This window comes from Sinohyriopsis cumingii, chromosome 16, assembly GCF_028554795.1.
Source record: "Sinohyriopsis cumingii isolate HCF-2022 chromosome 16, ASM2855479v2, whole genome shotgun sequence".
NCBI lineage: Eukaryota > Metazoa > Mollusca > Bivalvia > Unionida > Unionidae > Sinohyriopsis > Sinohyriopsis cumingii.
The window spans coordinates 59,303,136-59,330,721 of NC_142976.1; the positions used below are offsets into that span (position 1 = coordinate 59,303,136).

At 34.9% G+C, this 27,586-nt stretch overlaps 1 protein-coding gene across 5 annotated transcripts in view; it reads left to right on the forward strand.

Annotated features, from left to right (window-relative positions):
* Positions 1 to 7,995: 7,995 nt before the first annotated feature.
* The window catches only part of LOC149780504 (adenylate cyclase type 2-like), a 263,000-nt gene continuing 243,409 nt past the window's right edge, over positions 7,996 to 27,586 (forward strand). For all 5 annotated transcript variants that reach the window (XM_089937491.1, XM_089937486.1, XM_089937489.1 and 2 more), the window contains exon 1: positions 7,996 to 8,120. The gene's annotated coding sequence lies outside the window, so the exon portion shown is untranslated. The remainder of the gene's footprint in view (positions 8,121 to 27,586) is intronic.

The following is a 27,586-nucleotide window of genomic DNA, read 5'->3' on the forward strand; positions in this document are numbered from 1 at the left end:
ATTAAAGGGAAAAATAGCTCCATATTTTTGCTACCCAGGGAGAAGGAGTGCGGTCTGCAACCAAGTTATGGTTGATGACCCGAAGGGTTTGGAGAGAGAGAGAGAGAGAAATTACGGTAACGCTGACCTGTCACAAGCAGCGATTTGGAAGGGATCGGAAGCAGCCAGGTTATGCTGACATGGCCGACAATTGGAGTTCGATCATTCACTCGATTCTATGATGAAATTTGTTTCATCGGCATAACAGAACAGCTAACCGCATTTCGCAAAATGTTTTAAATTCTGTTTCTAAGAGAAAGTATATTATTCGACTATCATGTTCAATTTTATTTTGTTTATATTATTGATTACATTGTTATATTTTACACACGATGGCTCGTGTTGTTCTGTTCTATATTTTGCTCAGGTACCTGTTATTCCATCCATTAATATCACATTTTGTTCTACTATTTGCCTGATCTGGGCAATAACACCGAGGTCGGTAATCTCCTGGATAACGATAAAACCAAAGCTACGTAACGGGGGGGGGGGGAGGGGGAGGGGGTATCATATCACTCAACACCCTTACAGACAGCATCAGGTGTCGACCAGTGGATGATTTTGTCACTTCAAAACTGGCCGTTTGATATTGCCATTTTGAGTTATCACTGAACATAACAGAAACTACAGTGGTCTCATACAAGATATTATCCCAGACGAGTTGTTCATCAAATACGATGACATCTCATCAGCTGTTAATATATGTCAAAGTCAGCAAATTGAAGACAGGCGTCCAAAGAAAGCAGATGATCCGGAAATTGGTCAATTGGAAACGGATTTTTAAATCATACCCACTATTCTACGTAAGGCAAGCAACGACACATCTACTGAAAATTTGGTTAGTCTCAGAGACTGCCATTTTTCTATTTTTTATGGTTAGTCTTGCTCAGCTCATCATGAAAACAGAACCTCGACCCGAAGAAAGAAAACAAATCAACTAAACACACAGTCCATCGCAATCGAAGACATTCCAAACGATTCAAAAGATGCATCGTAATTGGATCTTCCACTTTGTGAAGAAAAAGAAGATGCAAGGAATTACATCATCTAAAAATATAGAAGATCTGGAATGGGTGCTGCTAAAGATGACCTCAGACGTAGCGTGTGCTTTTGCACGTTTTGAGAAGCAAGCCACCTGGGACCTGAATTAGATCTGGACTATACATACGACATTATGCCCCGTCACAAATGTTTGAGAAAGCGGTTTTGATGAAAATTTCAGAATTTCAGCAAGCGGACTTGGGACTAGACAAAAGCTTTTCATCTGTGGCCTTTTATAATACAAAAGAAATGGATACTGTCAATACTAATGTCAAAGAAGAAATCGTCAATAATAATGTCAAAGAAGAAATTGTCAATACTAATGTCAAAGAAGAAATCGTCAATACTAATGTATAAGAAGAAAACTTCTCGGTAAATATCTCTAAGGAAGAACTCGAGGGCATTTCAGGAGATGTGACCTAAATTACAGCAGCTGAATGTATTTCACTTAAAGGAATAAAGCTGATGATATTGCAAACAAGTAGTATGGTCCACATCATCTTTGTTAGCCAAGGTTCTGATACGATAATCCTAACCTTGGCGTTTCGAGCAGATATTTCTGTGCTTCGGGTCTGTGAATTTCATTGGATGCGACGGCCAGTGACCGCATCCAATCAAAATTAAGTTACTGCATTTGAACACTGTTTCCTAAATGATCTAGGCAAGGGGAACACACATCTTGAATGGACTGATAAATAAGCAATTTTCCACTGCCGGTACGTGTTTGTACAAATACCTTGCACTCAAATACACCTGTTATGGCTTCCCTTTGGTACGTAGTCATAATTTCGATGTTGAACCTACAAAGTATCCCTTTTAGGTCAGTTGCCTCCACCATTTTCGGTCGTTATACAATATTCAATACATCACTATTACACATGGTTAGTTGACATTATATATTAAGGGAGGCAACTTATGATGTCCATCCAATAGATGTCGCTTGGACAAAGCATTAAAATATATGTTCGATCTTCCAAGGTGTTGATAGGGTTATCATATCGGAACCTTGGCTAGCAAAGAAGATGGGTCCACATGCATCACATTATTTGTTGCCTTATGTTGATGTTAATGATGTCATTCACGGATTCCAGTATTGAAGTGTCTGATCGTTTGTGTCCCACGTAATATTATACACGCATGTTTTCCTAAATCTTTCAGAGAGAACTGCCCACGTACAAGATGCATAATAGATTGTGCTGAAACTTATATTAAAAAACCCAGCAGCCCTAAAGAGCAGAGGTGAGACATACAACAACTATAAATCTCACAACACTGCCTAATAGTTGGAATTTCTTCACATGGTCAAATAATGTTTATGCGAAAAGCATTTGGTGGTCGAGCTAGTGACAAATTTATTGTTAAAATCAGTGGAATCCTGAATTATCTCTTGCCAGGCGATGAATCATGACAGGCAGTGTCTTTACAATAGAGGATCGATGAATCATGACAGGCAGTGTCTTTACAATAGAGGATCGATGAATCATGACAGGCAGTGTCTTTACAATAGAGGATCGATGAATCATGACAGGCAGTGTCTTTACAATAGAGGATCTTTCCCCTACGAGGTTAAACTCAATATTGCAGCTTTTACCTAAAGTAAGACCCAGTTAAGTGCAGATGGTGTTACACGGCGAATTGCAAACGTAAGAATCCATGTAGACAGAGCTATTAAGAGACTAAAAGTGTTTAAACTTTTAAATTCTACAGTCCCGGTTTAATCTCTTAAACTTTTTGATGCCATTTTAATTGTGTGTGCTGTTCTTGTTAATGTAAGGGCAGATCTTATAAGTGATTCAGAAGATAAGTAAATAATGTGTACGTTTTTATTTACCATGTATTCAGTGCAAATGTTCACTAAATTAATACATATAGGACTGTTAATTACCTAGGTGAATTATTTATAGCGTTAGTGTCATGGTCAGATATTTTTAAGCTTTATTTGACAGAGGTTTGATGACTTATTATAGTTAACAGGACTTTTTCCATGTTACATCTTCCTACAGACGTGTAAACAAAGAGGCATGTTGCTGTTGTTTATCAAACGGATGTCAACATATGAAATTATAAATCGCCTGTTATACTAAGCGTTCCAGAGGGCATCAACGAGTTATGTTTACAATGTACCATGTGAATTACCCATTGTGTGCCAATTATTAATCACCAACGTGTCGAAAATATCAGTGTGGTGGAATAATTAGTGATGGCATTCACAGGGTCCTGGTTCAGCTGATTCAGAATGTACAAATTTGGGGTCGTCCCGAGGAGTGTACATTGTTAATTGAAGTACAAACTACAGAGCCGAACGAAGTATAGAAGGGTTCAGAATATTTTAAGAAAAGATATTTAGATATTAATGCATAACTACCTGACTTAATAATGTTTAACAAGTATATTCTATGTAATATCCAACTCGTTTAAGATTTATAAATACGTTGAACACATCATCCGAATTAACTAGATAGCGAATATCTGTATTTCTCAGTACATATTTAATATGAAGTGACATGTAAAAGCACAGCAGACGTTCTCAGTCTGAAGTTCATGCATATTTACCAGCATCAGATGGTACCGCTCTAGTTCATCAACTAAACGTGGCATCAACATTTTGTAATAAAATTCACGAAGCCGTAATATCTTATTTCTTCGTATTGAACATCTACAAACTTGTGGTCATTGTCATGATGCCATATTAAAAGTTTACAATTTCTCAAGCCTGTGCAAAACGTAGTAATTTGATCTCTGTATGAGGTTCAGGAGAGCTTATGTTGTGTCCCTAGTGTTGTCAGCATCGGTGGATGTACATGTTTACAATAAGTTGAAGTTTTTGGATGGCTTATGATTAAGGGTAACTAAGAACTATATTAATTTTAGGGTCCAGAACTCAAAGACCAAGGTCACCGTAAGTAAAAAAAAGAGGACGTCTGGTCTTCGCACAATCATTATAGGTTACTGCATTTGTATGGGAACATGTGAACGATTTTTTTTTATAGTAATGCTGAATGACATTTGAAGTGCAGTATTAGTAGGGAAAATGATTTCATATTTTCGCACCAAATGCAGTATTCTTTTTATTATATACTCATTTCATTTTCCCACCCGATGCTTTATAGCAAGAATACACTTCAAAATACAAAGCAATTGAAATATATGCTGTATTTCAAAATAAATGCATAACCGTAGATTCACCAATACACAGCAACAATATTAATGCGCACACAGCACCGCCAAGTAACCTTTGAGCTTCGTCGCGCGCTCTATATTTGTTTGTTTTTAAGAGAATTTTCGTTTTAGTCTACTTAGAAGGGAAATTTAGAGTCATATTTTGAATAAATGCTGATTTAAATTTGTTTGCAGTTGGTCTGGAATGGATGTTGTTTTAACATCCCATTTCTGCTTTTCTGCCTATCATGGACTCGATTTACTGGGTCAGTACCGTATGATGCACATGTGATCTGAGCAGTTGAAACAGCTGAACCCTTGTTTCTGTTCTGTCATTGTTTGGAATCATGATGTGGGAAAAATATAAATTCTTTTTATTGAAAATATCAAAAAGACGATATGAAATATCACATTCATTTATTATTTTAGTACAGAAAGGAGAATGTGATTTCAGTTGGAAATGTCGAAATTATGGTACAATATCATTGTTTATTAGGTTTACTATGATATGTGTATTGTAATTCAGATTTGCAAAACTAACTATGAGAGCACATTCTGAGGAAAATTCAAGATGTAAAAATGAAAGTATATTTATTACCATTCATATTACCAGCTAAAGACGACATATGTTTGTGCCTTGCCTGTCACTTGCATGTTCATTGTTGTAGGACCCAGCTATGACCTGTATCATACATTGTTTTTCTTCTATCGCTAGCCTAAGATCGTGTCAAAATAGTTAAACAAAGAAAATTGCAATCGGCTGCAATCGCGTGACAGTCCATTTAGACAGCGGAAATAATAATTTTTCATCGTCTTGGCTTATTGGCTCTGAGGTGTTTAGTTTTCTACCGAAACATTCAGCTGCATTTTTCTTCTTCTTGAATTGAGTGTTTTGACCTCCTTGTAAAATGGTATGTGTCTGACAGATATGCGGCAGCCATTGGCCTCAGTATGTTTTTCTGTGCTATTTTTATAGACCCTAGAGAACACTGGTCATAGTCTGAACCATTCTATTTGCGAAAGGGTATGAATATTTCTCATAAATAACTGTTTAAATGAGCAGAAAGGTATTTTCATAAATTTTGTAGTTTTTTTTAATGGATTGTTGTGAAATTTGGCATGTATTACATATATCATAAACAGAAGCACAAGACAAAACTTCTGTACTTTTGTGATGTTTTAAGAGTTATTGCCCTTTTTGGCTTTCATCGGGATGCAGTGTTAGACATACTTTTTTGAATGCAAATAATATTGTATTTTTAGTTGATTGCTTTTAAAGTTAGTGTGTGTGTGTGTGTGTGTGTGTGTGTTATCCATCAATGTTGATGCACTATTTTCAGAATCCCCCACCCCCCGTAAACTCATCTCAGTTGTGGTGTGAAAATGGGATGCTGGAGAGGATGGGTTTTATTTGTGTAAGCACATTGCACACTATAGACTTTATTTTTTTATACTCTAACACTATGTTTGGAATATTTAAGAACATCATATAATTTTCTTCACATTTTCTTCCATCTTCGCTAGCCAAGGTTCCGATAATCCTGTCTACACCTTGGCGGATGGAATAGCTATATCGGTGCTTTGTCCTAGCGACATCAATTGGATTTTATGTGTTGCCTCCCTTAGTATATACTGCCAACTACCCAATAGCGAGGTGCATTGTACATCTGCCGAAAACGGTGGGGGCAATTGACCTAAAGCGGATACTTTGTAAGTTTGACATCGAAAGTATGACTATATACCAGAGGGAAGCCATTACATGTCTATTTTGGTGAAATGTATTTATGCGAACACGACGGACACTGGAAAATTGCTTATTTACCAGTCCATTCAAGCTGTGTGCTCTCCTTGTCTCGATCACGTAGCAACAGTATTCAAATTTGATCAGCTTAATTTTGATTGGATACGGTGGCTTGCCGCCGCATCCAATGAAATTTACAGACCCGAAGCTCAGAAATATCTGCTCGATATACAAAGGTGTAGATAGGGTTATTGAAACCTTGGCTAGCGAAAATGGAAGAAAATATGAAGAAATTATATGATGTTCTTATATATTCCAAACATAATGCAGCATTTCTGCCTTTTGTGTCATACTACTGGTGAGGGATATTTTCTGGCATCTCTTTTTCACCTTAAATTTATCATATACATGCATGCATAGTTCACACCCAAAAACAAGCAGAATGAACCCAGATCTGCTCTAGTATAATTCACTTGCAAATCTGTTTCTATGTTTGCTTGAAAATGTGGGTAGAACAAACATAATTAATCTTGATCAGCTTGTGAATTTGTGACAGATCTGGGTCTGTTGTTTCGTTGAAACATAGGTAGAGAAAACAGAATTGACATTGATCCACTTGTGCATTTGTGACAGCAGATCTGGGCCTGTTTAGCTTGATACATAAGTAGAACAAACAGCATTGACCCCGATCAGCTTGTGGAGTTTTTACAGATCTGGCTCTGTGTTTGCTTGAAACCTGCGTGGAACAAACAGTATTGACCTTGATTAGCATGTAAATTTGTGACAGATCTGGGTCTATGTTATTCTGACATCAGCGATCGAACAAACCTCATTGACCTTGAACAGGTTGTACATTTGTGACATATCTGGGTCTATGTTTGCTTGAAATCATGGGTAGAACAAACAGCATTCACCTGGATGAACTTGTTCATATGTGATAGCAGATCAGAGTCTACACTTGTGTTTGGCTAATTGTATTAAATGGATGAAGATGGTAGATGTCCATGAAATATAATTTTGTTTAAAAATAAATGGCATCATCTACCTAGAACTTTTATCATGTCTCACATATGTGCCCTTTATTTTGATAGTGTTACAGATGTCACTTATAATTAGATAGTAATTGTGGAACAGGTTTTAGATTGAAACTTGATCTAGGTAAAGTAAGATTATTGTATGTGTTTCAACAAGTTTATAAACTTTTTGAATTTAATTTATTCAACTGCACATGGTGCTATTTCCTATACTTGAGAACTGCCATGCTGCTGACTGGGAATTTCAAAGTGTAGACGCAGAAATTTTATTGTGGATTTGAAGAGTAATAATGCTTAAGAAAGTTTTTAATTAAATGAGGTAAATTTATTGTGGAAATATACCTTTTGTAATCAGCTACCTTTCTTATGCAGACACTTGTCTCCAAACTCTGATTGCATAGTTATTTAAGGACTAGATTAACTATATATCACAGCAACAGGATTATTTTCTATCTACAAAATCACTAAGAATTTTCCCTGTTTGCAATTTAAATCCTGATGGCTTTATTCACATTTAAGCTTTTTCACATTTAAACCTTATTTATATTTAAGCTTTATTTACATTTAAGATATATTCACATTTAAACGCTATTCACATTTAAGCAATCAATAAATCTAATAATCACATAGAAGAGGATCCAGACTCTACTTCCTACCACCTTAGATAAACAGTAACAGAGAATTTATTATTGCTGTATTCATACCTGTGTATAGCACCTTCCCCCATCTAAAAACTGTAGATCCAGCTCTGCCATGACAAAGTGGACTGACAGAGTGGGGTGTACTCTGTTCACTCTAAAAATTGATTAACATGAGCAGCAATGACTTTGATCTGATGGTCCATTATGCAACAGCAAATCAAGGTTGAAACTATTGACCATTGGTGTACCCTTATGAGCAATTACGGCATGTTTGTAGACTGGTAGTTGTGACAGGTGACTGGTTACTTGAGGTTGTAAGCTCATTTCATTCTAACAGGTGCATCACAGATGTGCTGTGTGCAAGAAAGGCAGGCCATGCTATGTTCTCGGGACTGAATAACAGTGTTTAGCAAAGAGTGCTGGAATTATTCATATGGATTGTAGGGGTTAGGTACAATTCACAAGGTATGGCTTTTTAAACATTTCAAGTTGTGAATCAACAGTGAAATTTCAATATTTGGCAGAAAGGGGTAGTTTTTACTTTTTTATTTTCTTTAGATTTATTTTATTTAAAATTTAAAATTACATTTAATGTAAGATAGCCAAATATTACTTCTCTGTTTACTACAGCAACAGTATTGTTGTCATTGACATCATCTGATTATTTTGTGTTGTAGCTTCTAAATTGTGCAGATCATAGTATCTTCCCATTGGTAAACATGTTCCGCAGAAATGATCTTGACCTATCCATTTGTTAAAAGCATGTACATACATTGAAATATCAATAAACCAGCTTGTATGTAATCCAGACTCATCTGTAATCCAGTCTCCTCTAAAATCCAAAACCCTGTCTACATTGGTCTAATTATATCCCAAATAGGTCAGGCAGATGCTAATTAGACCTATCTCTATACTGGCAAAAAATGACGACTCTTATTTTATTCCTGATCATGTCTGTTTCAATGCAGTTTCAGTTTAGATTTCTTAATTATCCTTTCAATTTATTTTATTTAAAAAGTTAATTCACTTGGAGTCTGTAGAAGGTTCTTTTATTTCAGGCTTTCATTCATATAAATATAAATATTGATGTGTTGATTAGAAAGTTTTATTTCATTTGTAATTTTTGAAAATTGTTTTCATTTTAATGCAATTGGTGTTCTTTGATTACATAACATAAACTTGTTTATGATACAACTTCTGACTGGCTCCTGAACATCATGCATGCATGTCCAGATGCATCCTTATAATCGATGTAAATCATTCAAGCTTATTCGTGCCATTTCAGGAAAACCAGTTAAGTGATTCAGCTCTATACTTGATACAGTTCAGTGCAGATAATTAAGTCATTTTTGAGTTAGATGATGTGAAGAGAGATCTAGCAATAGACTGTATGATGTTAGAGTAACAATTTACAGTAAAAAAGAAGTGCAATACTGATAAATCATATTAGATCTAGTAATAGATTGTATGATGTTAGTAACATTTTACTGGAGTGCAATAAATCATATTAGAGCTAGTAATAGACTGTATGATGTCAGTAACAATTTACGGGAGTGCAATAAATCATATTAGATCAAAGAAGAGTAAACTTCAGTAAATTTGTTTTTGTTTTCATATAATCTTGAAACTTGGTGCCTTTGATGAAGAACTTGAACTTGTTTAGTTGGAAACATTTGACTGAATTGTATATCTTTTTGAACTCTGCCGTACCCTCCCATATATATATATATATATATATATATATATATAGTAAAATCTGTTTTAAGAGATCACATGTCTTGAGAGATTAGGTTCTACATGCACAGATTTACAGATTTATTGATTACATAGTGTTTTTACCTGCTATGAAAGATCACCTTTCATGAGAAACCATTATTTTTTGGCAGAAAGGGGTAGTTTTTCAAGACAGGTTCTATTGTATGTATATATATATATATATATATATATATATATATATATATATATATATATATCAAGAGAGAGAGAGAGAGAGCGAGAGGATGAGAGAGAGAGAAATATCCATATTTCCTGGACAAATGAATTGGTCATGTTTAGATGTTGGACATTGGAGATAAGGTGATGACAAGTATCATGTGAAGCTGTTTGTTATTGAGCAGTGTCAAACAAGCCAGTGTGGCAAAAGCTGTCTTCTTTCCCATGCATAATGGAGATGAATTTGTATGATTTGTTTGTATTATATAATAGGTTGTTCATCCAATTTTTCCCTTCACATTTTTACAGCATCTGGATAAGCTCCAGAAACATCATAAATTGAAATCAGAAATGCTTGTGAAAGTGAAAAAGATAATGTCAGTAAAAAAAGAATTGTATTTACACAATATTCTTTATTTACCTAAGATGTAACATGAATTTATGTGAACCTAATTAGTCAAATAGAGTTTAAATACGTGATGAGACTATTCAAATTATATAAATACATGGTGAGGCTATTAAAGTTATATAAATACACATCAGACTATGCCAGTTAAATAAATACACAATAAGACTATAAAAGTTATATAAATACACATCAGACTATAAAAGTTATATAAATACACAGACTATTCAAGTTATATAAATACATAATAAGAATATTCAAGTTATATCAATACACACTCAGACTATTCAGGTTATATGAGTACAAAATCAGGTTCCATAAGGGAAGAAGTGTATCCAAATTATGGGTAAAAAGGTCAAAGGTCATGGTCACTAAAATGCGTTAAGTGCTTTACAATTAGTCCTACATCACATACCTAAACTGAACCTTGTGGATGGCTTGTGCTTGGGGTAAGCAATAAGCCTTTTGGTTTTGTTGTCGACATCTCAAAAGTCAAGGTCAGTGTGACTAAACTAAGAAAAACAGTTTCTGCACAAAAACATTAGTTATCAACCATGTACCTTCACAAATGTTCATGGATGATTTACACATTAGGTAAGAAAGAAGCCTATTGATTTTTAGTTCCAAAGGTTAATATCAGTGATTGAAAGAAGAAATGTTTTTATGAGCAGAACATTTAGTCTTTAACAAATTACCTGAAGCAAATTTTTTGTCGGATTACACTTGAGGTATAGCAGACACCTATTGATATTGTGGCTGAAAGGTCAAATGTCAAGGTCATTGAGCTTCAGAGAAAAAGAGGGTTTTGCAGATTTTTGTATATATACTAGTATAAGTTCCTTGATATAACTTTGTGATTGATTTTCTTATAACTTCATAAATAAAGCTATTGATTCATGAGTTTAAAGGTCAGAGATCATAGTTTTATATCTCCAATAAGAACACAATGGTTTCTACACATGAAGTTTAAAAGTGCAGAGGTCCAGATCATTGTTATTCAATAATCTCCAGAGGCTACTAGTGCCTACAGAAGACTATTAAAGGAGTTCGGTGTATAATGGGTCATTCACAGTAATGGGCCATTCACAGTACTCTTCTTGATTTTGTTTTATTTTTCTCATTGCTTGCTTAGAATAACAAGAAATGAACAAAATAAATTGCTATTTTACATAGTATCTGAATAGCCAACCTTGTTAAATTCAGAATTTTCAGGTCAAAATTAGGCAGATATGCAAGTCTTTGGATTGGGAATGAGATGAAAATTTGGCATCCAAATGGCCTTGGAAAAAAAAGCACCCTAAATGGTCTAGGAAAACCCTGCACCCATAATAATCTAGGAAAACCTTGCACCAAAATGGTATAGGAAACACTGAATGCAAAATTGTCTTGGAAGACTCCACCCTCATAATGGTCTAGAAAATTACTGCACCCAAAATAGTCTAGGAAAACCCCACACCAAAACTTGTGTGGGAACCACTCCCACCTGATTAATTAAATTTATTCAATTGTCACAAAAGTACTTTTGATTCCTAATTTCATATTTATATTAGTGTGTGTAAAATGAAAAGATGTATTCTAAAGGATTATTAGCATGATTTGGAACAAATGACAAAAATTCCTTTATTCAGTAATTGCTGTTGATCTTTCATTGGAATATAAATCCTCCCCTCCATTGAATTACCAGTAGGTACCGTCTATACTCGCTTATAAGCAGAGACAAAGATAATGTACCTGCAGATCAGGGTCTATGTTGTTTGTTCCACGGATTACTCCTTACAAACTGCACAGATCCAGATCTGCCAGTACATTATGCAATGGCAGATCTGAGTTTGTGCAATTTGCAGTTGGACACAACTTATAAGCAAGTACATATGATATGCAATGAAATGGATTTGAGAATATCTTCTGTACCGCCTGAATTTCTCGGATAAGTTCAACAAAGTTCTAGAAACTTAAAAATGTTAAGCACTTTTTGAACATTGTTGAAAACTTTGTAGATAAAATTCACACAGATGTGAATAATTCGACTACACCACTCCCTCGATAACTCGCGCACATCGGGGTCCAGAAACATCGACCGCACTATAAGCGAGGGGCGAGTTATCGAGGGACCTATAAAATAAGCCAAAAACCAATAAAGTGATTGACGACATAACGGAAAAATAAGGGGGGAGGGGTAGGCAGATTATACTGTTGAATACTCTCTTTATAATCGTTCTGAGATTAACTGTTAATAAATATCTCTTCATAACGGTGTACTTTATTATTTTCTCATAGGACAACATTAAAAATTTCAGGATAAATTACAGTATATTAAGGCGATCATCGAAAACATTATTCCACGTAGTTTCCGTTCGCTGAACATGTGTACCACTTCACACATTGTGTAATACGTCACTAAGTTTTATGTTGAATCGACTCTTTTCGAGAAACAGTGTCGATCGAACGATAGATAGATAGATAGATTTGAATGCGATAGAAGTAAGATGGAAAACAAAAAAAAAAACAAGAGTTAATCAGTACTGACATATTTAATTGGTCAACATATTTAAAACAACGTAAATTAGAACAAGTTAATACTTGCCGTTTGTGCCACGCTTGACAAATATCAATTCACTTTTTGAAAAAATCAGTTAATTTTTTTTGTGTGTGTTACTCCTTGGTTTCTCTGCCGCCGAGCAAAATCTCTCAGATTTCTCAACTGCATGAACTTTACGTAGTCAACATTTTGGGTCTCCAGCCACCTTACGGCAATATCAAAACATTTGCTTCCTGTGCAGAGGGGTGGAGGTGCAACATCTGTGTCTGCATCACTTTCAACACTTGTGTTACTCCAGTTAGAATCGTCTTCTGCTGCAAATTTGTTCGCTATAGAAATAATTATAGTTTCATCTGACATGTATTCGGCTGTAGGGCAATCATTGTCAGCACAAATCCACTCCTCCACCAAGAGAAACGCCCATCTCAGGACCATGAGTCTGTACTAATTTCTCCCAAACAGCCTCGGCATTAATGACATCAGTTTCACTGAAACATTCGAAGTCACTATCGTCGTCGTTGTCTCTGTTGCTGTTTTGCTTTACGTCAAAGGCAGCTCCAAGACCCTTAATCCAGCACCCGAGGTCTCTTGTAATCGATTTTTTTTTTTAATGCAACAAACACTTCCCCAACTTGTTGATCAAAACAAAGCCGGCATGTACATGTAATTAGCTTCTCACAGAAGTACTCACGGGTTTCGATGTGACGGTCGATTGACTCTTTTCATGTTTTCAATGAACAGACTATGTTGTGATTATAATGTTTACACTGAAACGGAATTAAAGGATTAGAACGTGACTTTCACACAGGAAGTCGTTTAATTGGTGTTTATTTCATTCTCTGTTGCCACCTGTTAACATTTACCAGAAGTTTTCATTGATCGCTATTTCACCAGACTGTTTATTTACAGTATAATGACAACTATTTATCCTAAAAACTTACATAATATATGATATCTTTAAACAGAGGTCTCGCTAGGATTTTAAAACTGGGTCTTTCTGCCTCTGAATTCAATCACTAAATATCAGTATATTTTCTCATTCGGCCGCCAAGTCAAAGCCTTTGAACTAGCCGCCTAGCTGTTGCATCATGTTCTTTTTTTTTTAATGTACTCTTATGAAATAGCAACAGTACATCAAAGAGTCTTTCAGTCACTGAATTCTGTCATTGTAAATATCAGCACAGTAAACTGATCAACACATTTTCCCACAAAGCAGGTGGCTGAAACAGGACCGGCAAATCTTTGAAATTTCCCGCGCACCTATTACATGCGTACGGAGGACTCCAGCCTCAGTGATTTTCTGCGTCCCAGATCAAAAATTGGCGTCCAAATTTTCGAGATCTCTGAAATTAATTCTTCTCTAGAGCTTGCAAATTGCAAAATATGGATTATATTTTTACGGGCATTAATCACCAATTTCGATGATAAAACGAGCAATGTATCAAGGTTTAATTTATCAATTCTTATCGTAATTTTTTTCATGTTCAGCATATTTTAAAGATATTTTAAATACATTTTGTCTGGAAAAAATCGGGAGCCAAGACGGACACCGCGTTATAAGCGGGATCGCGAGTTATCCGGGCGCGAGTTATCGAGGGAGCGGTGTATTTTGTTTACAAATTTCTGCATATAGCATAAAAACTCAGCACATTTTGTATCAGTTCAGCAAATTTTCAGGCATGAAACAGTTCATATGATCTTTAACAAAATCATACACACACCCAAAAAAATTTGTTGTTTAGATTAAGATTTTACCATGGTTTGTACTTATTAAAAGTGTCATACATACATAGAATATTTTTGTTCCTTCAAAGATTTTTTCCCCATCCATTTCATTGATCAAAACAAATCATTCAACACCCACTTCTTTCTGGGTAAAAGAGCAGAATTATCTGAAGAAAAAAAAAAGGACTTTATGGGAATTAATGAGATTTTTTTCCCTATTAGATGGTGCCAGGGAAATACTCGGTCCCATTATTTGGTTGTAATCTTGTTCTTATGCAGATAATGTGTTATTGTATAAATTTCCCTTTTAAGTCCAAAAGTGGAAACCAAGACAGACTTGCATAACAACATTTTCCTTCAACAGAATCTAGCAAAACATACCCAATCAACATGAAAAAAGTGAAAATATCAATAAATATTTTGTTTACATTTCAGTGCACATCATGCTAATATTGAAAAGTAAGACTAGATGAAACAATGACAGAATTTTGTTTACACTACTCGATGTCTGCTTCTATTGCTCCCTTCAAAGAATCTAATAATAAACATTTAATCTATCATAAATCTGACACATCATTGCACATACATATGCAGACATCTTTCTTTCTGTATGTCTCTCTTTCTCTCTCTCATTTTCAGTGTTTGTATACAGCTGATGCTCAGTAATTTATGCGTTAGATGCATACCTGAGGTTAATTGGCATAAACTGAAAGTAATTTTCCCCATACGATACATGTAAATTGAGGAAGTTCTGGGCAAGTTATATTTTTAAGTTTACAAATAATGGTATCGCTCTGGTAGCCTAGTGGTTAGAGCATCCACCTCAGATGCAGGAGGTCGTGGGTTTGATACTCGGTCGAGTTATACCAAAGACTTACAAAAATGGTACTAACAGCTGTCACGCTTGGCGCTCAGCATTAAGAGGTTAGTGTTAGGACTGGTCGACCTGGTGTCAGTATAATGTGACTGGGTGGGGCATCATGCTACATGTCTGCAGCATGATTCCCCAGTGCTAGACATCACTATAAACTGTCACACTGCAGACATCATAGCGATATGACTGAAATTTTTTTAAAGCTACATTAAAAATCAAAATCATTCACACACACACACACACACACACACAATGATTATTTATGCATAATTTTCAAATAAATTAATACAGTATAATAATTCATTGCATCAGTGAGTAATAAGATGCACATGCATGCACAAATGTGAGCTATGCATGAGTCACAGCACATAATGCCAGTGATGGCATAAAAATGTGAGCTATGCATGAGTCACAGCACATAATGCCAGTGATGGCATAAAAATGAGCACATTGGTGCAAATTGAGTGTGATTTCTTCATTATAAATGGCATTAAAATGAAAGTGCGTCTGTCAGTTTGGTGGTTGTTGCTTTGGGTTTAATGTCATTTCTCAGCACAAGATAGGCTATACATGTCGGACCATATAACTGGTGGAAGAAGAACCCAGGAAACCCAGGTAAGAACCACCAACCCACAAGAAGCTACTGGCAGCTTTCTCACATACCCACATTGGCCAAGTCCAAGACTTGAACCCACATGGATAGAGGTGAGATGGCAGTGAACAGTAAGGCAAGTGCTTTGGATCTCTCAGCCACCCTAAGCCCCAAAACAAATCAACATAAATATATATATATATATATATATATATATATATATATATATATATATATATATATATATATATATATATATATGAATATTTCTATTCAACAAATATGACAATATGTTACAAAAGGATGGAAATGAACAACATTGCATTATATAATAATAATAATAATAATAATAATAATAATGAGGACTCTGTATAGCGCCTAATCTTTAGAAGCTCTAAGCGCTTTACAACATTAGACAACATTAATAAGATAAAAAAAACATATAATAATATTATTACAAAAACAAACACCATGAAATTAGAAAAACATTAAAAATTAAAAACATGCTGAGAATATTTCAGGTAGGAAACATTATCAGGTCTTTAAGTTTGTTCTTGCAGTCAGAATAAGTGAGTTTTGAGAGCCCTCTTGAATGTGATCACTGTGTCTTTGTGTCTAAGTTCAGTGGGCAATTCATTCCACGTTGCTGGGCCCTGGTATGCAAAAGAATGCTGTCCATTTCATAGTGGCAAAAATGAGTATATGATTGTCAGAAGAGGAGCATAAGTATCTTGCTGGTGTGTACACATGGGTGAGGTCAGATAGGTATGTTGGACTAGAGTCCGACAGTGAAACATAGCACAGAGAACAAATTTTGTGTTTGATTCTGGATTGAATGGATAGCCAGTGTAGGGTACAGAGCAGCGGGGAGGTGTGCTCTGATCATGGTACTCAAAGTATGATCTGAGCAGCTGTGTTTTGAACTTTTTGAAGTTTCTGGAGTAGATATTGAGATGAACCAGACAGAATTGAGTTACAATAGTCCAGTCTTGAAAGTACTAATGAACACACAAGTGTTTTAGTGGCACCAGCTGAAAGGTATTTGCAAATTGAGCTGATGCGTCTCAGCTCAAGATATGCAGCCTTGCATATGTTCATGACATGTTGATGCAATGTGAGAGTACTGTCCAGAGTAACACCTAGGTTTTGTACTGATTGTGTGAATTTAATGTTGGCATTGCTGATATTTATTGTTTGAGGTAAAGGATGTGAATGAGAAAGTCTTTTTGTTGTGATCAGAATGGCCTCAGTTTTATCATCATTCATCTGCAGCTTGTTACATGTCATCCATGATTTCACATCAGAAATACACCTCTCTACACCTTGGATGGGTGCATCAACTTCAGTTGGGTGGCTAGATTTGTATATTTGGGTGTCATCAGCATACAATTGGTGAGACACTGGATGATGATCTATGACACTTGAGAGCGACTGAGTGTATAGAATGAGGAGAACAGGTCCAAGAACAGACCCCTGTGGAACACAACAACATAGATCAACTGGACTGGAGTTTATTCCATTTGCAGGTACAATTTGTGTCCTGTTGACCAAGTAGGACATGAACCACAGTAAGGCTGTATCATGAATGCCAAATACATGCTGGAGAGGGTGAAGTAATATATCATGGTCTATTGTGTCAAATGCTGCAGACAAATCAAGGAGGGTGAGGAGTGTAATCTTTCCACTATCCAACGCAGAGAGAATGTCATTAACTACTTTTAGAAGAGTAGTTTCAGTACTATGGCAAGGGCGATATGCAGATTGTACATTGCTAAAAAGACTGTTTGAATTTAGATGTTCAACAAATAGCTGTTGAACTAAATAATCATTGCTTCCGCATTCACATGCACACTGCAGTAACACATGTCTTACAAATTAAGTTGCATCTAATCTTTTATCAACTTCCTTCTATCTGCACATCACTTTTCCAATTCATCCCTCAACTGGGGCAATGCAAGTGAACCAAATTTCAACATCCTTATCAGATTTAATTTAAATTGTAGAATTTTTTAAATTCATTTTAAAATCTTGTGTTAACAAGTTTGTTTGTGTTCATCACAATGAAGCTTACTTCCTGAAGAGTAATCAATACATTTTAACCCACTTTTCCTGTGGCATGACCTATTTAATTAAATGGATGTAACTCACCAGGAACTGGCTTATTGAAAATTGCATTGTTGGAATTCCATTGGGATGTTGGTATTCTGACAAGATTTCTTTATCCCACTGGGATCTCTGTTAATCTCAGTGAGATCTTGTGGAATCCAGTTGAAATTTTATATAGGGAAATGGGTTTTTTTAAATTTCCTTCTAGAACACACATTTGCAAGATTCAAGAGTGAAATTACACATTAAGTTTTCAAGCCCTACCTTTATCTCCTCTTGACATACATGCATACCTACCTACCTACCTACCTACATGCGATACATGCATGCTTACATACATACATACATACATACATACATGCATGCATGCATGCATACATACATACATACAAACATACATACATACATACATACATACATACATACATACATAGTCATAAAGGGGCCCTGAGTGGCCAAGTGGTCTGAAGCGCTCTCCATTACGGATCACTGCCATCTCACCTCTGTCAATGTGGGGGGGCCCCGAGTGTCCGAGTGGTCTAAAGCACTCTCCGTTATGGATCACTGCGATCTCACCTCTGTCTGCGTGGGTTTGAGTCTAGGATTTGGCCAATGTAGGTATGTGAGAAAGCTTGCCAGTAGCTTCTCATGGGTTGGTGGTTCTTCCTGGGGTTTTTCCGGGTTCTTCCTCCACCATTAATACTGGCCACCATGCATAGCCTATCGTGTACTGAAAAATGGCGTTAAACCCCACAACAACAACAACTGTCTGCATGGGTTCGAGCCTCAGATCCGGCCAATGTGGGTATGTGAGAAAGCTTATCACTAGCTTCTCGTGGGTTGGTGGTTCTTTCTGGGGTTTTCCCGGATTCTTTCTCCACCAATACTGGCCACCATGTATAGCCTATCATGTGCTGAAAATTGGCATTAAACCCCACAACAACAACAACAACAACAACAACAACATACATGCTTACATAGACAGGATGGCAAGGGAGGAAGGAAAAGAAAGAGGGAAGGGACAAATAGGTTGGCATGTAGATGGATAAATGGATAAATATTGATGTTTGTTGATATACATGTAATTAAGATATATTAATGTAGGTACAGTAACAGTAAAAAGAGGTGATTAGCAGTGATACAGAAATAATGTTGTTTTAAATTCAAAGACTTATGAATGTAACAAGGACAAATTGTATTTCATATAATAGACAATAATCACTGCTTAACACTGGTAACAATGGTTCACATTATTACTCTAGATGCCTAGATGCTATCAGTAACTGAACAACTTTCTATCCACCCCCCCCCAAAAAAAAAAGATGTCTCAAAATATAAGCTTTAGTTTTTGATGCCTAGAACAAGGTTTTGGATTTCACTTTAATGCATAACTGTTTTTCTCATTAAGAAATTTAGGGTTTTGTTTTCACTTAAGGCAGACACCAGCAATATTGTAGACTGCACTGGCCTAAATGGTTAGAGCATCTGCCTTGGTACCCAGTTTTTGAACCAAGACAGAGTCATACCAAAGACTTATAAAAATGATATTAGCAGCTTGCTTGCTTGGTGCTCAGCATTAAGAGGTTATTTATTTTTACTGGTCAGCCTGGTGTCAAGATAATGTGACTGTGGGACATATACTCCATGTCTGCGGAATGATGCCCCAGTGCTAGACTGTGATCGCTATAAACTGCCACGTTGCAGACATTGTAGTGATATGAATAAAGTTGTTAAAGCTATGAAAATGAAAAATCCCAAAATACACACACAGAGAATATTGTACTGCCATTAGTGTATTATGAATAAATTACCAGGTTTGTTATGTTTCTTAATGGTAGTCACTTAAATTTATATGTACATGTATTGTTATTAATTTAGATGAAATAGACATAAAATCCTTCCTTTCTTTTTTTTAAATTCCCTAATGAAGGGATAAATCATTTTGCCCATTCATTCATTTGCTTGTTATGCCCTCAATGCGTAACCTGTATTACAGATACATTTGCAAACATTGTTATTTTTTATTCATCTCAATAAGAGTAACTCAATTACATCAAAACTGACCTAAATTTTACACAGGAGTACTGGTTTATTTATTTGACTCTTAATATCTTGGACTATATTTCACCTGTGCACTCGGAAACTGGTTTATAGATACAGCTCAACAAGATAATTAAACCATAGACCAATGTGACCTAATTTTCATGCCTTAGTGACTTTCATATTTGTAGCTCACAAGTTGACAGATCCATTATTGAAATAATGGTGTGGCACCACATGCATTGTGCAGCATGCATCTATTTGTAATTTTCAACTTGTTCTCGAAACCATTGGACAGATTTCAAACAAACTTGGCAAAGAGCATTCTGGCCAAATGCCAATTCACTGTCAAATATAGCCACTATTATAATAATAACAGAAAAACCTTCAAGTGATTGTTTTCTTGAAAACTGCTCAATGGAATTGACAAAATTTAACAGAAACTATTGTCTCCAATATCTTGAAGTACTTTTGTTTTGAATATGACCTAAATGACTAAAACCAGAAATAAAATTGTAAAACTTCCTTTGAAGAACATCAACAAAATTGTATCCAGTTTGACATCCTTGCTTGAAAAACTTTCAGATTTGTACAAATGATACATTTCTGCCATCAAAGATGGCCACTCCCATACAAAATCATGAACAGGAATTCACCTGGTTATAGTACGGCTTTGACAAGAAAAATTCAAAAACCAGATTGTGCATGAGCAGGACACGTAATTTAAGCATGGATTCCTGGTACTTCACCATGAACACGATTCCACCACTTGTGTAGAAATCCTGCTCATGACACGGAAATGTGAACTTAGAAATCTTGCTGAAAAGAAGGGAGATGGACTTTTAACTTAGAATTTTTAAGGTCTTGCTTTATGCATTGATGTACAAATCTTTGCAGTCAGATTGTAAGTTGCAACTTGATTTCCAACAAAGTCTTTAAACAAATTGTAAAAAAAGTAACATATGCAAATGCATTTGAAAAGAAAAAGAAATACAGAGGAAAAAATGTATCGGTTTGTTCTTTTATAATACTGTTGAATTTAATTTAACAGAGCTTTGTAACACTGATTGTATTATTTTTCAATATTTTCAAGAAAAAACAATTCTTCATTACAACTTGCTTGTTATCATACACATACATGTAAATTTACCCAAGATACATTGCAACATTTTTTTATTCCATATTATTACACATAATTTCAAAATGTCATTATTGAGAAAACAGATTATTACAAAACTTGATCAGTCTTAACCAGTTTTGTAATTGTTACTACACAAATTATGTACTCCCTCCTCGAATGAACGGTGACGACTGACTAATCTGATTCCTGTAAACTAGGAAACATGCCATAAGCTTTGTTGTCAGCAATGTTTAAGTCTATGAATATGGAACTTGATACAATGTTACTGACTATGAATATGCAACTTGATACAATGTTACTGACTGGGATAACTTTAACACTATTGGGTAATTTTGTTACTGTAAGAATACTGGAATCTGCACTATAATTTGTACATTTCAGTTCATTTACAAATGCTACAACTTCAGATTTTGTCCCAGTATTTATTTCACAAATAAAAACATACATGGCCAAATCCTACTTTGTCAGCACTTCTATAGAAAACTGTTGAATTATTTCGTTTGATCATCCTTGAGTATTCATTACCATAGATCAGTTGCTATCTTAGTTCTAGTCTACTAAATGAGAGAAAGGAATCAGTGTAAGGCACTTCATCCAAATATGATACTAAAGCATGAACATCTACTTTGCCACGTTTTTTTTTGTTTTAACAGCACCTAAAATATATACACTTTCAGTTAGCTTCTGCCCTCTTTTTAGCATATTGGGATTTTCAATAGAATCACATATTGAGAAATTCCAGTTTTTTTATTTGTGAGTCAATATTTTGTGCTAAGCATATTGTTTTAAGAACAAATCCAATTTTATCCTCAAAAGGATAGCAGCTATGAGCATACAAGGGACCCAGATTTCATGCAGTATCTAAAATATTTTGCAAAACAGGTGTGCCATAGTAGAGCAGAAATGACCTGAATTCTGATGCCTTCCAATATTTTAGATCACTGATAGATCATGGCAATCTTGTTATTTCAGATGTAGGATGTATATGCTGCAATAATTCATCAACTTTACATACTGAATTGTGAAAATTAAAAGTTTTACAAAGAAAATCTTTTGCAAACCATAGTCTCAACAACAATTTTTGGACACCCAGTAAAACAACATGCATATAGTCAATTGCAATGCCATTAATTATGTGAAATGTGGGAAAAAGAAGAAGTCATGAAGGTCCTTCCACACCATTTATGCTCAGTTTTTTTTTGTCCTTGTTTTTTCATTGCAACTATCTCCTTTGAATCCCTTACAACATCTTCACTGTTTCGTGTAGGTCCTTTAGGATCTTCATGAATGTAAGGGAAAACATGGCTGTGGCCTTTTCCTAACTTGGCAGTCTTGCCTTCTTGAGTGCACTTACAGCATCCAAATGCACCATTATACTGCACTGAGTTACAAAGTAAGCTACATGCTGGTAAATCTGCAGTTCCTGCCACAAGAAAGCCTTTGCATATGAATGTGCCTCTCTCAGGTGGTGAGACCTCTACTCCTTCATTAAAAGTAGACATGCTCTGTTGAAATGGTTTTAAGAAAGTACACATTGATGGTTTTTCTTTACCAAACCATAATCCTGCTAAAATCATGTTTTCATGCATCATTCTAAGTTTGTATGGCAATTCATTGATAACCATGTATACTGGCCATATTGAAGTATTGCTGCTATTAAAGACAGGTGCTCCATCAGTGTTGAATGCAAACAAAATATTTTAATGATGACTCAATGGACCATTGTTAACAAACAACTTTTGATAAACACTTCCATCATAAATATCTTCATAAACTTCTCCAAGTTTTCATGAAAATTGTCTCTGTAACTTATTATAAAATCCACTTTGAGCATATTTACTTTGAATCTGGTCAATTACAGGTATCTCTATAAAATATGGCAGCTTTTCAGTAAACACCTGCTTACATAATGTATATGTGCATGATTTTTTCCCAGAATTTTCAACAGTACCTAAACAAGTTGGACAATAAAAATGCTTTATTAATTGATTCCTCAACTAACACTCAAATTATGATTGGCAGGCAATATTAGTGAAATTATATTCAAAAGTTGTTGTATTCCATCTCCTGTTATGTTATGTTTGGATGTAAATAAAGCTAGAAGTAACATGAATGCTCCTGTTGTCACTGAAGATCCTTCATAAAGGGGTTTTGAATCTATATCATCATCACTACTGCTGTCTAAATAATCACTTGCAAACTGAGGTTCGTCTTCAAAAAGCGTAAAATTCTCTTCCTCCAACCCATAGTCTCATTCTAACTGAATCGATGTAAATTCTGTTATTTCTGATCACAAATTTCTGAGTAATTTGTAAAAGATATGAAATCATCTTCAACAAATTTATATTTATCAGAAAATGTGAGTGAGCTTGTACTTGTAGATACATTTTGTATACTTTCCATTTCTATATTAGTGTGTTGCTGGAAGAGGAAAAAACATTTAAGAACATCAAAAAAGAATTTGACCAGCTTTGATAGAAAGCATCCTGACATAAAGGCCTTTCAGCATGGGCTAAATGATATTGATAATTTGCATGTGTGTGTGCATGCATTTCAGAGGAAGTAGCTCAGTCATACCAAAATTAGGTCATTGCGACCTAAGGTTCATGCTTGAGTGAATATCACATTTTCATTTGTTCATTCATTACATCCATAGTATCTAAGACCGTTTCATTTATGCGAATGAAAACTGGCATACAGCACAGTAACATAACTCGGCCATGCTATAATTAAGTATATGTGACACAAATTTCCTGCTTGACGGACTTGTGTATTTTTAACTATTCATTCATTACACTCTCAATATCTCTATTTCACCAATACTCCTATTCTAAATCTGACTGGTTGATTTTCATCATGATTGCATGTAATAAGGATTGTTACATTCTGGTTCAAAGGACACACAAACCACAAGTAAGGGTCCTACAACTCTATGTAAAATAAAGTTAAAATCTTCACAAAAACTAAAAACCAGTCTAGCTTACAATACCAAGCCCAACTAAAAACATCCTGATCTACCACTCTGCTCCTGTTTTAGCAAGGGTTAGAGATAAGGGATCTTAATTAATTTAACATTTGTGTCTTATCCAAGGGTATGAAGTAGTCTAGGCTCAGTTAGCCATGGGAAGATAAACAACAGAACAGAACTTGTTGACATTCTGTGGTATCAAATATCCAGAATGCTGGGATTAATGTTCTAGCCAACTGTCACTACTAACAATTAGAATCTGATACAGGCAATCATACTTATAACAGGATGAATTCTAACTTCATGTGCCCTAAAATAGAGCCTGGCTTTAGTGACTGTAGTATCTTCTGCAGTTTGTTTGTTATTCCCACAAAATCATTGACTATATTTAAGCCACACTCTTGAATACTAATATGTGGATCCATCTCAATGAAAATGAACACAACCATACCAAGACTGGGTCATAATGCCTCAGTTTTCACGCTTGATGACTGTTCATGACAACTGTATCAATATCTTAGACCTTTTTTACCTACACTCATGAATACAGGGATGTGTATGTAACTCTAGCATACTAAAACTTGGCCACTGTGTTCTGATTTTCTGTCATGAGTGACTTGCATATTTGCAGCAATCCCAAATTATATTTTCAATACCTTAGACCCTGTTTCATCTACTCATAAAATTTGGCATGTGGATGCATCTTAAAAAAATAAACTTTAAAATACTTAAAATAAGTTGCTATGGCCTATTTTTTAATGCTTGAGTAACATTTGTATTTTCAATTATTTGTTTGTCACATCCTGTGCATCTTTAATCCTGTTTCTTTGACCCATCTATTATGAAACAGTATATATTGATACATCTTAATGAGGTATGTGATGCTGAAATATATTTTTCCTGTGCGTGATGGCTTCGTTAATAGCTTAGACTTGCAAATAGTGGCAAATGGGTTCAGGTCACAGCCAAATCACCCTGGGCTAACCGACATGGCTTTTTTTCTTTGCATGACCCATTGTCACTCCTATGGGCAGTCTGTTTTGTGTATATTTAATTTATATTGTCTTCTTGACCTTTGCCTGTGATTGAAGGTAGAGTTTTGTCTTACCATACTTTGTCATATTTTTTTAAAAGATATTTACTGAAAATTGAGTTCAAGGTCCAACCTTTTTTTAACAAGTTTGGTATGTTCTGGAAGTGACCTTGTTGACAATATTTTGGAATTTTCATTAGTTTTTCAGAAATTGCTGTTATGACATTGGTCAAATGGGGGTATTTATAAAGAGGTTTTGTAAGCAAAGCCTTCATTTCTGTCTTAAGATCAGTCTGTGGAATCATTTTTAGTTGTGTTCAATTATAATTTGAGATGAATAAATTTATTTACATTTTTATTGGAATTACAATGTGCTCATGGACTTTTGGACTAAAACACTCATCCAAAGACATTCTGGATTATATCAGTGATACATGAAGACATTAAAAAATATTGGAATTCATTCAGAACATTCTATACTTTTGGAACTGTGATGGAACATTTAGGATTATTAGGGATTTAAATCACAGTACACTTTACTGTCGTTTCAATTTTCACTTCTAGGGAAATAAATTATTTTTTTGATTTTTCTAAACTTGTTTGTTTTGCTTCTTTCCATTACATAGTTGAAGACCATAGAATCCTAAAACAGGATATTGTCAAGGTTGAGTAGTTCACAAAAATGAAACATTGACAATAAGAATGAATTTATAATAATTTTGTTTATACTCGAGGAGTCAGAAACTAGCAAACAAAACTGCTAACTCACAAATGTGTAGATAACATGGCTGTACCCTACTACCCCCATCCCCAGTCACATATATATATATATATATATATATATATATATATATATATATATATATATATATATATATATATATATATATATTTCAGAGCTAATATTGTCTAGGAACAATTCAATCTGAAATTGTGTGAAATGCATGGAATCATGCTGCCATAATAAATCAAATTTTGACAACTATAGTGTGTGTGTGTGTGTGTGTGTGAGTGTGTAACACCTCAGCTGGACTAATTTTCCCTAATAAGCACCAGTCCTAACACTAGCCTGTTAATTCCGAGTGCCAGGTGAGGCAGCTGTAAGTGAAAAAAATTTCAGTCTTTAGTATGACTCAGCCAGGGTTTGAACCCGCAACCTCTCGCATCTTGAGGCACATACTCAAAACATTAGGCCACTGGAGCAGTTGCAATTTTAAAATAAATTTATGGGATTACAGGTATAGTGGTTTCATTTTATGTTTTAGACATTTATAACAACAAAAATATCTGCAGACTTTTTGAAAATACTCTAGAATGAGGGTCCTTAAAGAAAATATTGGCTATGGAATTCATGATTTCTGTACCACTGACAAAACTGGGAACCTATAGAGAGCCATAAATGGGTTGCAATCCAAATAAGATATAATTGAAAATCACGCATAATTTAAAATTTTTAGCAATTCCATTATGCAAATTGTAGTCCAAATTTTAGCAGAAATATTTGATTCTGATTCCACATTTATTTGTCATCAAGAAATCTGTATAAACTCAATCATTCATTACAGGAGACATAAAAACCAATGCAGCACATTTGAAGCCTTCTTAGATATGTCAACTTCTGTTACATCCCAGAAGTGAAAATTCCATTTGACTGCATTTCAAGGCTACATTACTGTTCTAGTTTTAATGGATCAAACAGTATAATATTGTCAAACTGAGAATAATATAGAATGATTATACAGTGTAATTTAATCACTATTCCAATTAGAGTCCCTGTGTGCATTAATGCATAAATGACATCAATATTAATACCAATTTAAGGCTGCAAGAGAATTGTTTACATTAGCTCATTTTGTTTTTCCTTTTTGGAGGACTGAGATTGAATTGGATGTATTGAGGCAGTAAACAAGTACTGAATGAACAGATGAAAGTCTATTCTGGTCAGCATGTTTACTCAAAAGATACAGCTTGTATGAGCCTATGTTTAAAAATTCATGAATACATTTCTATCCTGCTTTGTCTGACATTCTGCAGGCATTCAGAAGCCATTTGAACAAAATTTTCATGTAATTTTGAGCCAATCAGAATTTGTTTTAGTCAGTTTACTGAATATATGTTCCTGTTAAGGAGAAATATTATACATGTACGAAGCTTCATCACTAATATTCTGTAGGAAGGGTATTTTTATAGCCTTCCAAGATGGAAGTCAAATTTAATTAACCCTCCAACATGAATGATAATGGAAGCATTTCTTATCGCAGTTATCATTTCAAATAGTTAATATATAATATTCCCTTTACTTTTTTTATTGCATAAACTCCTATACCATATGCAATGGCTTTTCACTAGAAACCTTTTTTGTTGTGCTGTAAAACACAAAAACTTCCAAAAACCCAACACAATTTAATTGCAATTCAGGTAGATTATAAGTCCTGTTTTGGGAAATGCTATCGTTTAGGTTGGATTATCTTTGAATTTATCAAGGTGTGTGCATTTATCAAGGTGTTACCAAGCATGCAATAGTATCAGTCTAGGACAAATACAATTTTGAGATCAAAGAAGGCTTGTTCAGATT